General features: G+C 45.4%; 1 non-coding gene across 1 annotated transcript; it reads right to left on the reverse strand.

Annotated features, from left to right (window-relative positions):
• Positions 1 to 12698: 12698 nt before the first annotated feature.
• Positions 12699 to 12770, reverse strand: TRNAP-CGG (transfer RNA proline (anticodon CGG)). The gene has a single exon. It is a non-coding gene; the product is annotated as a tRNA-Pro (tRNA).

A 12770-nucleotide genomic window follows, 5' to 3' on the forward strand; every position in this document is an offset into this window, starting at 1 on the left:
GGTGACGCTAGGGTTGTAGGGATATGTATATGCAGTAACCCGAATGTTGTTTGGAGTCCCGGATGAGATCCCGGACGTCACGAGGAGTTCCGGAATGGTCCGGAGGTAAAGAATTATATATGGGAAGTCTTGTTTTGGTCGCCGGAAAGGTTTCGCGCATTATCGGTATTGTACCGGGAGTGCCGAAAGGGGTCCGGGGGTCCACCAAAGGGGTCCACCTGCCCCCGGGGGCCACATGGGCTGTAGGGGTATGCTCCTTGGCCTATATGGGCCAAGGGCTCCAGCCCCAAGAGGCCCATGCGCCAAGAGATAAGGGAAAGGAAGAGTCCTAAAAGGGGAAGGCACCTCCTAGGTGCCTTGGGGAGGATGGACTCCTCCCTGGCCGCACCCTTCCTTGGAGGAAGGGCCAAGGCTGCGCCCCCCCTCTCCCTTGGCCCTATATATAGTGGGGGGAAGGGAGGGCAGCCACACCTTTGCCTTTGGTGCCTTCCTCTCCCTCTCCAACACATCCTCCTCCTCCATAGAGCTTGGCGAAGCCCTGCCGGAGTACTGCAGCTCCATCACCACCACGCCGTCGTGCTGCTGCTGGAGCCATCTTCCTCAACCTCTCCTTCCCCTTGCTGGATCAAGAAGGAGGAGACGTTACGCTGACCGTACGTGTGTTGAACGCAGAGGTGCCGTCCGTTCGGCGCTAGGATCTCCGGTGATTTGGATCACGTCGAGTACGACTTCCTCATCCCCGTTCTTTGAACGCTTCCGCGCGTGATCTACAAAGGTACGTAGATGCAATCCAATCACTCGTTGCTAGATGAACTCCTAGATGGATCTCAGTGAAACCGTAGGAAACTTTTTGTTTTCTGCAACGTTCCCCAACACAAATTGCCCAGCTCGGCGAACAAGCGAAGCAATCGTGCCCCCCGCTCAAGGTGCCTAGCGACAACGTCGCTAATGATCCGAGGATGGTGCCCGGTTATAGCAATCTTGGCGATTACCTGCCCGACGATGTACATTATGATTTCATGGAGGTGCAGATACAAAGATACGAGTACGGGAAGCCTCTCGTCAAAGATGAAAGATCTCTATCAACGATGATGCGAAGATTGCATGATTGGTACTTGAAAATCTGCAGAGACTCTGGGGGGAGGAGTACTTTGTACGTGAAAGTTAAAAAGGAGCATGACCTCATTGGAATTGAATTGTTGCCTGTTCCATTCGAGGAGTTCTTTCAGTTTTTCAATCAATTGGCCCTCGATAAAACAACGGTCGCCTGCTACTGTCTGTAAGTAGTACTACTTCTGTCATTAAGTCTCTCTATATAGCTCAGCTCTTTTATTACATGTATTTATAATCATCCTCAATATATTATGCAGATTGAAGATCGCCGAATTGAAGAAAAGACAAGTCGGTGATATTGGGTTCATTAACACATATCTCATAGATGCAACTCAGGTTAAATTTCGTGCCACAGATACCGAGGCCAACTTGCTACTATCGTTGGTAATAAATGAAAACAAAGATATAATACTCTTTCCTTACAACCTCAAGTGAGTGTTACTGTCTTGTGCGTATTCGGTTTCCCTTATATATTAGTCAAGGTTATAGTAATGTAATTGATGAGTTATGCATGCGTGTGCAGTTACCACTATATTCTCCTAGAGATTAAGCTTGAGCAGGGACTAGTAACCGTCTTAGACTCAAGACGAAAAGATCCCCAGGACTATGCAGACATGACTCAAATGCTCGAGAAGTAAGTTAAATCGACCATTATCCACCATATCAGCAACTTTGTTCATTTCCTGATATATCAAGTAATTGTTTTCTTTGTCTGGCAGGGTTTGGAAAAAATTCTCCAAAAAAGCTCCAGGACTCCCGAAGAAGCTGCAATTTAGACACCCGAAAGTAAGTACTATAGTAGCATGTTCCGTGCATCTCCTATTGATGCAAGCGCTAGTTTCATCAATACCATTTGGCATTCTTGCTTATCAGTTTGATTAACCTCTATTTCTTGTAAAGTGGTTGTGGCAGGAACAAGGGAATGATTTCTGTGGATACTACGTTTGCGAGTCCATCCGCCACACGACCTGTGAGCGGGCTACACTGACGAACAATATGAAGTACGTAAATAACAACATTCACAATTTTATTTTATTACCATCATTTGTGTTGAGTTTCATTCATTCATATATATATGTATTGACCCCCTTCTTCAAATTAGATGTTTCGGAAGCGGGATGAACTCCTAGCACCAGCTCGCATGCGAGCAATTCAAGAGGAATTGGCGGAATTCTTTCTTGACCACGTGATCGCTGAAGACGGAGAATACTATGTGGACCATGAGTCCGTATGATTATATTTGTAAGAGATAATTATTGTATATATGTAGCCGGTAGTATCAGATAGATATACGAGAACTTGTTGTTCGACCAATCTCTCGGAGAAGGAGAGGTGGTCGATATCACTTCTCTCTGTATGCATATATGTTCATGACGATCTTATGTTTCCTTCGTTTGCTTACTAGCTAGCTAGCGTGTCTAGTCCTCTCTATACGTATGTATAGTACGTAGCGTCGACCAAGCAAGGACATAAGAGAGGACACTTCTCTCTATTAATTATAGCTAGCTAACACAATATATGAAACACCTAAATTAACCCCCCAAAATGTTGTGGAACGTAGCAGAAATTCAATATTTTCTACGCATCACCAAGATCAATCTATGGAGTAATCTAGCAACGAGGGAAGGAGAGTGCATCTACATACCCTTGTAGATCGCTAAGCGGAAGCGTTCAAGTGAACGGGGTTGATGGAGTCGTACTCGTCGTGATCCAAATCACCGATGATCCTAGTGCCGAACGGACGGCACCTCCGTGTTCAACACACATACAGCCCGGTGATGTCTCCTACGCCTTGATCCAGCAAGGGGAGAAGGAGAGGTTGGGGAAGACTCCATCCAGCAGCAGCACGACGGTGTGGTGGTGGTGGAGGAGCGCGGAACTCCAGCAGGGCTTCGCCAAGCACTACGAGAGACGAGGAGGAAGAGAGGTAGGACTGCGCCAAGAGGGAGAGGATCTCGTGTGTCTTGCAGCCTCCAATACCTCAAGTATATATAGGGGAAGGGGAGGGGTTGCGCCCCCACCTAGGGTTCCCTCCCTAGGGGTGGCGGCAGCCCCCAGATCCCATCTGGGTGGCGGCCACGGGGGGAGAGAGGGGGGCGCACCACTAGGTGGGTCTTAGGCCCATCTGAGCCTAGGGTTTGCCCCCTTCCACTCTCCCTTGCGCCTTGGGCCTTGGTGGGGGGCGCACCAGCCCACCTGGGGCTGGTCCCCTCCCACACTTGGCCCATGCAGCCCTCCGGGGCTGGTGGCCCCACTTGGTGGACCCCCGGGACCCTCCCGGTGGTCCTGGTACGTTACCGATAAAACCCGAAACTTTTCCGGTGACCAAAACAGGACTTCCCATATATAAATATTTACCTCCAGACCATTCCGGAACTCCTCGTGACCTACGGGATCTCATCCGGGACTCCGAACAACATTCGGTAACCGCGTACATACTTTCCCTATAACCCTAGCATCATCGAACCTTAAGTGTGTAGACCCTACGGGTTTGGGAACCATGCAGACATGACCGAGATAACTCTCCGGTCAATAACCAACAGCGGGATATGGATACCCATGTTGGCTCCCACATGTTCCACGATGATCTCATCGGATGAACCACGGTGTCAAGGACTTAATCAATCCCGTATACAATTCCCTTTGTCTATCGGTACGATACTTGCCCGAGATTCGATCATCGGTATCCCGATACCTTGTTCAATCTCGTTACCGGCAAGTCTCTTTACTCGTTTCGTAACACATCATCCCATGATCAACTCCTTGATCACATTGTGCACATTATGATAATGTCCTACCGAGTGGGCCTAGAGATACCTCTCCGTTTACACGAAGTGACAAATCCCAGTCTCGATTCGTGCCAACCCAACAGACACTTTCGGAGAAACCTGTAGTGTACCTTTATAGCCACCCAGTTATGTTGTGACATTTGGCACACCCAAAGCACTCCTACGGTATCCGGGAGTTGCACAATCTCATGGTCTAAGGAAATGATACTTGACATTAGAAAAGCTTTAGCATACGAACTACATGATCTTGTGCTAGGCTTAGGATTGGGTCTTGTCCATCACATCATTCTCCTAATGATGTGATCCCGTTATCAACGACATCCAATGTCCATGGTCAGGAAATCGTAACCATCTATTGATCAACGAGCCAGTCAACTAGAGGCTTACTAGGGACATGGTGTTGTCTATGTATCCACACATGTATCTGAGTTTCCTATCAATACAATTCTAGCATGGATAATAAACGATTATCATGAACAAGGAAATATAATAATAACCAATTTATTATTGCCTCTAGGGCATATTTCCAACAGTCTCCCACTTGCACTAGAGTCACTAATCCAGTTCACATCGCTATGTGATTAACACTCAAGGTCACATCCCCATGTGACTAACACCCAAAGAGTTTACTAGAGTCAATAATCTAGTTCACATTACCATGTGATTAACACTCGATGAGTTCTGGGTTTGATAATGTTATGCTTGTGAGAGAGGTTTCAGTCAACGGGGCTGCAGCATTCAGATCCGTATGTACTTTGCAAATTTCTATGTCATCTTGTAGATGCAACTACTACGCTACATTTGGAGCCATTTCAAATAACTGTTCTACTGGGAGCTATTCTAAATTGTTGCTCCATTATACGTATCCGGTATCTCTACTCAGAGCTATCCGGATAAGTGTTAAGCTTGCATCGACGTAACCCTTTACGATGAACTCTTTTACCACCTCCATAATCGAGAAAATTCCTTAGTCCACTAGTTACTAAGGATAACTTTGACCGTGTCCTGTGATCCATTCTTGGATCACTCTTGTACCCCTTGCTTGATTCATGGCAAGGCACACTTCAGGTGCGGTACACAGCATAGCATACTGTAGAGAGCCTATGACAAAAGCATAGGGGACGACCTTCGTCCTTCCTCTTTCTTCTGCCGTGGTCGAGCTTTAAGTCTTAACTTCATACCTTACAACTCAGGCAAGAACTCCTTCTTTGACTGATCCATCTTGAACACCTTCAAGATCATGTCAAGGTATGTGCTCATTTGAAAGTACCATTAAGCGTTTTGATCTATCCTTATAGATCTTGATGCTCAATGTTCAAGTAGCTTAATCCAGGCTTTCCATTGAAAAACACTTTCCAAATAACCCTATATGCTTTCCAGAAATTCTACGTCATTTCTGATCAACAATATGTCAACAACATATATTCATCAGAAATTCTATAGTGCTCCCACTCACTTCTTTGGAAATACAAGTTTCTCATAAACTTTGTATACACCCAAAATCTTTGATCATCTCATCAAAGCATACATTCCAACTCCGAGATGCTTACTCCAGTCCTTAGAAGGATTGCTGGAGCTTTGCATACTTATTAGCATCTTTCAGGATTGACAAAACCTTCCGGTTGTATCACATACAACCTTTCCTCAAGAAAATCGTCGAGGAAACAATGTTTTGACATCCTATCTGCAAGATTTCATAAATAATGCAGTAATCGCTAATATAATTCCAACAGACTCTTAGCATCGCTACGAGTGAGAAAGTCTCATCGTAGTCAACTCCTTGAACTTGTCGGAAAACATCTTAACGACAAGTCGAGCTTTCTTAATGGTGATACTTACCATCATTGTCCGTCTTCCTTTTAAAATCCATCTGTACTCAACAGCCTTACGACCATCGAGCCGTTCTGCCAAAGTCTACACTTTGTTTTCATACATGGATCCTCTCTCGGATTTTATGGCCTCGAGCCATTTATCGGAATCCGGGCCCACCATCGCTTCTCCATAGCTCGTAGGTTCATTGTTGTCTAGCAACATGACTTCCAAGACAGGATTACGTACCACTCTGAAGTAGTACGCATCCTTGTCATCCCACGAGGTTTGGTAGTGACTTGATCTGAAGTTTCATGATCACTATCATAAGCTTCCACTTCAATTGGTGTAGGTGCCACAGGAACAACTCCCTGTGCCCTGCCACACACTAGTTGAAGAGACGGTTCAATAACCTCATCAAGTCTCCACCATCCTCCCACTCAATTCTTTCGAGAGAAACTTTTCCTCGAGAAAGGACCCGATTCTAGAAACAATCCCTTATTGCTTTCGGATCTGAGACAGGAGGTATACCCAACTGTTTTGGGTGTCCTATGAAGATGCATTTATCCGCTTTGGGTTCGAGCTTATCAGCCTGAAACTTTTTCACATAAGCGTCGCAGCCCCAAACTTTTAAGAAATGACAGCTTAGGTTTCTCTAAACCATAGTTCATACGGTGTCATCTCATCGGAATTACGTGGTGCCCTATTTAAAGTGAATGTGGTTGTCTCTAATGCCTAACCCATAAACTATCGTGGTAATTCGATAAGAGACATCATGGTATGCATCATATCCAATAGGGTGCAGTTATGATGTTCGGACACACCATCACACTATGGTGTTCCAGGCTGTATTAGTTGTGAAACAATTTCCACAATGTCTTAATTCTGTGCCAAACTCGTAATTCAGATATTCATCTCTATGATCATATCATAGATCTTTTATCCTCTTGTCACGACGATCTTTCAACTTCACCCTGAAATTACTTGAACCTTTCAATAATTCAGACTCGTGATTCATCAAGTAAATATACTCAACATCTACTCAAATCATCTGTGAAGTAAGAACATAACGATATCCACTACACGCCTCAGCACTCATTGGACTGCACACATCAAAATGTATTACTTCCAACAAGTTGCTTTCTAGTTCCATTTTACTGAAAACGAGGCTTTCAGTCATCTTGCCCATGTGGTATGATTTGCATGTCTCAAGTGATTCAAAATCAAGTGAGTCCAAACGGTCCATTTGCATGGAGTTTTTTCATGCATATACACCAATAGACATGGTTCGCATGTCTCAAACTTTTCAAAACGAGTGAGCCCAAAGATCCATCAACATGGAGCTTCTTCATGCGTTTTATACCGATATGACTTACGTGGCAGTGCCACAAGTAGGTGGTACTATCATTACTATCTTATATCTTTTGGCATGAACATGTGTATCACTACGATCGAGATTCAATAAACCATTCATTTTAGGTGCAAGACCATTGAAGGTATTATTCAAATAAACAGGGTAACCATTATTCTCCTTAAATGAATAACCGTATTGCGATAGTCATAATCCAATCATGTCTACGCTCAACGCAAACACCAATCTCGATGGTAGAGGGAGCGTGCGATGCTTGATCACATCAAGCTTGGAACAACTTCCAACACATATTGCCAGCTCACCTTTAGCTAGTCTCCGTTTACTCCGCAGCCTTTTATTTCGAGTTTACTAACATTTAGCAACCGAACCGGTATCTAATACCATGGTGCTACTAGGAGTACTAGTAAAGTACACATTAACACAATGTATATCCAATATACTTCTATCGACCTTGCCAGCCTTCTCATCTACCAAGTATCTAGGGTAATTCTGCTCCAGTGGCTGTTCCCCTTATTACAGAAGCACTTAGTCTCGGGTTTGGGGTTCAACCTTGGGTTTCTTCACTAGAGCAGCAGCTGATTTGCCGTTTCATGAAGTATCCCTTTTTGCCCTTGCCCTTCTTGAAACTAGTGGTTTCACCAACCATCAACAATTGATGCTCCTTCTTGATTTCTACTTTTGTGGTGTCAAACATCGCGAATATCTCAAGGATCATCATATATGTCCCTGATATATTATAGTTCATCACGAAGCTCTAGCAGCTTGGTGGTAATGACTTCGGAGAAACATCACTATCTCATCTGGAAGATCAACTCCCACTCGATTCAAATGATTGTTGTACTCAGACAATCTGAGCACAAGCTCAACAATTGAGCTTTTCTCCCTTAGTTTGCAGGCTAAGAAAATCGTCGGAGGTCTTATACCTCTTGACGTGGGCACGAGCCTGAAATCCCAATTTCAGCCCTCGAAACATCTCATATGTTTCGCGACGTTTCAAAACGTCTTCGGTGCCTCAACTCTAAACCGTTTAACTGAACTATCACGTAGTTATCAAAATGTGTATGTCAGATGTTCGCAACATCCACAGACAACGTTCGAGGTTCAGCACACTGAGCGGTGCATTAAGGACATAAGCCTTCTATGAAGCAATGAGGACAATCCTCAGTTTACGGACCTAGTCCGCATAATTGCTACTATCAACTTTCAACTAAATTTTCTCTAGGAACATATCTAAACAGTAGAACTGAAGCGCGAGCCACGACATAATTTGCGAAGACCTTTTGACTATGTTCAGGATAATTAAGTTCATCTTATGAACTCCCACTCAGATAGACATCCCTCTAGTCATCTAAGTGATTACATGATCCGAGTCAACTAGGCCGTGTCCGATCATCACGTGAGACGGACTAGTCATCATCGGTGAACATCTTCATGTTGATCGTATCTACCATACGACTCATGCTCGACCTTTCGGTCTCTTGTGTTCCGAGGCCATGTCTGTACATGCTAGGCTCGTCAAGTCAACCTAAGTGTTTCGCATGTGTTCCGAGGCCATGTCTGTACATGCTAGGCTCGTCAACACCCGTTGTATTCGAACGTAGAATCTATCACACCCGATCATCATGTGGTGCTTCAAAACGACGAACTTTCGCAACGGTGCACAGTTAGGGGGAACACTTTATTGAAATTTTAATGAGGGATCATCTTATTTACTACCGTCGTTCTAAGCAAATAAGATGTATAAACATGATAAACATCACATGCAATCAAATAGTGACATGATATGGCCAATCATCACTTTGCTCCTTTTGATCTCCATCTTCGGGGCTCCATGATCATCATCGTCACCGGCATGACACCATGATCTCCATCATCGTGTCTTCATGAAGTTGTCTCGCCAACTATTACTTCTACTACTACAACTAACGTTAGCAATAAAGTAAAGTAATTACATGATGTTTATGTTGACACGCAGGTCATAAATAAATTAAGACAACTCCTATGGCTCCTGCCGGTTGTCATACTCATCGACATGCAAGTTGTGATTCCTATTACAAGAACATGATCATCTCATACATCACATATATCATTCATCACATCCTTTGGCCATATCACATCACATAGCATACCCTGCAAAAACAAGTTAGACGTCCTCTAATTGTTGTTTGCATGTTTTACGTGGCTGCTATGGGTTTCTAGCAAGAACGTTTCTTACCTACGCAAAACCACAACGTGATATGCCAATTGCTATTTACCCTTCATAAGGACCCTTTTCATCGAATCCGATCCGACTAAAGTGGGAGAGACAGACACCCGCTAGCCACCTTATGCAACTAGTGCATGTCAGTCGGTGGAACCAGTCTCACGTAAGAGTACGTGTAAGGTCGGTCCGGGCCGCTTCATCCCACAATGCCGCCGAATCAAGATTGGACTAGTAACGGTAAGCATATTGAACAAAATCAACGCCCACAACTACTTTGTGTTCTACTCGTGCATAGAAACTACGCATAGACCTAGCTCATGATGCCACTGTTGTGGAACGTAGCAGAAATTCAAATTTTCTACGCATCACCAAGATCAATCTATGGAGTAATCTAGCAACGAGGGAAGGAGAGTGCATCTACATACCCTTGTAGATCGCTATGCGAAAGCGTTCAAGAGAACAGGGTTGATGGAGTCGTACTCGTCGTGATCCAAATCACCGATGATCCTAGTGCCGAACGGACGGCACCTCCGTGTTCAACACACGTACAGCCTGGTGACGTCTCCTACGCCTTGATCGCTGAAGACGGAGAATACTATGTGGACCATGAGTCCGTATGATTATATTTGTAAGAGATAATTATTGTATATATGTAGCCGGTAGTATCAGATAGATATACGAGAACTTGTTGTTCGACCAATCTCTCGGAGAAGGAGAGGTGGTCGATATCACTTCTCTCTGTATGCATATATGTTCATGACGATCTTATGTTTCCTTCGTTTGCTTACTAGCTAGCTAGCGTGTCTAGTCCTCTCTATACGTATGTATAGTACGTAGCGTCGACCAAGCAAGGACATAAGAGAGGACACTTCTCTCTATTAATTATAGCTAGCTAACACAATATATGAAACACCTAAATTAACCCCCCAAAATGTTGTGGAACGTAGCAGAAATTCAATATTTTCTACGCATCACCAAGATCAATCTATGGAGTAATCTAGCAACGAGGGAAGGAGAGTGCATCTACATACCCTTGTAGATCGCTAAGCGGAAGCGTTCAAGTGAACGGGGTTGATGGAGTCGTACTCGTCGTGATCCAAATCACCGATGATCCTAGTGCCGAACGGACGGCACCTCCGTGTTCAACACACATACAGCCCGGTGATGTCTCCTACGCCTTGATCCAGCAAGGGGAGAAGGAGAGGTTGGGGAAGACTCCATCCAGCAGCAGCACGACGGTGTGGTGGTGGTGGAGGAGCACGGAACTCCAGCAGGGCTTCGCCAAGCACTACGAGAGACGAGGAGGAAGAGAGGTAGGGCTGCGCCAAGAGGGAGAGGATCTCGTGTGTCTTGCAGCCTCCAATACCTCAAGTATATATAGGGGAAGGGGAGGGGTTGCGCCCCCACCTAGGGTTCCCTCCCTAGGGGTGGCGGCAGCCCCCAGATCCCATCTGGGTGGCGGCCACGGGGGGAGAGAGGGGGGCGCACCACTAGGTGGGTCTTAGGCCCATCTGAGCCTAGGGTTTGCCCCCTTCCACTCTCCCTTGCGCCTTGGGCCTTGGTGGGGGGCGCACCAGCCCACCTGGGGCTGGTCCCCTCCCACACTTGGCCCATGCAGCCCTCCGGGGCTGGTGGCCCCACTTGGTGGACCCCCGGGACCCTCCCAGTGGTCCCGGCACGTTACCGATAAAACCCAAAACTTTTTCGGTGACCAAAACAGGACTTCCCATATATAAATCTTTACCTCCGGACCATTCCGGAACTCCTCGTGACGTCCGGGATCTCATCCGGGACTCTGAACAACATTCGGTAACCGCGTACATACTTTCCCTATAACCCTAGCGTCATCGAACCTTAAGTGTGTAGACCCTACGGGTTCGGGAACCATGCAGACATGACCGAGATAACTCTCCGGTCAATAACCAACAGCGGGATCTGGATACCCATGTTGGCTCCCACATGTTCCACGATGATCTCATCGGATGAACCACGATGTCAAGGACTTAATCAATCCCGTATACAATTCCCTTTGTCTATCGGTACGATACTTGCCCGAGATTCGATCGTCGGTATCCCGATACCTTGTTCAATCTCTTTACAGGCAAGTCTCTTTACTCGTTCCATAACACATCATCCCGTGATCAACTCCTTGATCACATTGTGCACATTATTATGATGTCCTACCGAGTGGGCCTAGAGATACCTCTCCGTTTACACGGAGTGACAAATCCCAGTCTCGATTCGTGCCAACCCAACAGACACTTTCGGAGATACCTGTAGTGTACCTTTATAGCCACTCAGTTACATTGTGATGTTTGGCACACCCAAAGCACTCCTACGGTATCCGGGAGTTGCACAATCTCATGGTCTAAGGAAATGATACTTGACATTAGAAAAACTTTAGCATACGAATTACATGATCTTGTGCTAGGCTTAGGATTGGGTCTTGTCCATCACATCATTCTTCTAATGATGTGATCCCGTTATCAACGACATCCAATGTCCATGGTCAGGAAACCGTAACCATCTATTGATCAACGAGCCAGTCAACTAGAGGCTTACTAGGGACATGGTGTTGTTTATGTATCCACGCATGTATCTGAGTTTCCTATCAATACAATTCTAGCATGGATAATAAATGATTATCATGAACAAGGAAATATAATAATAACCAATTTATTATTGCCTCTAGGGCATATTTCCAACACAAAACCCCCAACCCCCCCCTTTAAAAAAACAAAAACCCCAGCCACAGAAATGCTGACGCGTGGATGCCTATTGGTTCCGGTTGGTGCCACCAACCGGGACCAAAGGGTCTCCTGCCTGGGCTCCACGCACAGGCCACGTGGAGGCCCATCAGTCCCGGTTCTGGATTGAATCGGGACTAAAGGGACAGGGCATTAGTACCGACCCTTTAGTCCCGGTTCAGGAACCGGGACAAAAGGCCCTTACGAACCGGGACAACATGCCCTTTTTCTACCAGTGTAACGGTCCGTAGGAGTTAAGGTCACGCATTCCTTGTTACCACAACTAGAGTTGACACGATCTCTACTCGCTTTAACACCTAAAATGCGGTTTCAAAATTAGTCTACTATGTGTTAGCTTCTATCAGACCACCAAATTATTGGGTAAACTAAACTAAAAACGGATAATAAAATCAATAATTAAAAGAAATAAACTATCCATGCTAACATGTGGCCGAAGGATTTCTGAACATCGGCGAAAAGCTTTCTCCTTGATCGTTATGAGTGTATGGTGGCACATTTGGAGAGAGAGGAACAGCAAAATTTCAATCTCAGGGCAGGGCAGCAGAGCTTTTATGGTGAATTGGTGATATATGGTCGCATTTGTGAGGAGTTGCAAACTTGGCGCTGCTGCATTCGGTCAAATTTAGTTGGGCTTTAAAAAAATAGGGGTGTTCCGAGAATCGAACTCGGGACCTCTCGCACCCGAAGCGAGAATCATACCACTAGACCAAACACCC

This window comes from Triticum aestivum, chromosome 5A (assembly GCF_018294505.1).
Source record: "Triticum aestivum cultivar Chinese Spring chromosome 5A, IWGSC CS RefSeq v2.1, whole genome shotgun sequence".
NCBI classification, from domain to species: Eukaryota; Viridiplantae; Streptophyta; class Magnoliopsida; order Poales; family Poaceae; genus Triticum; species Triticum aestivum.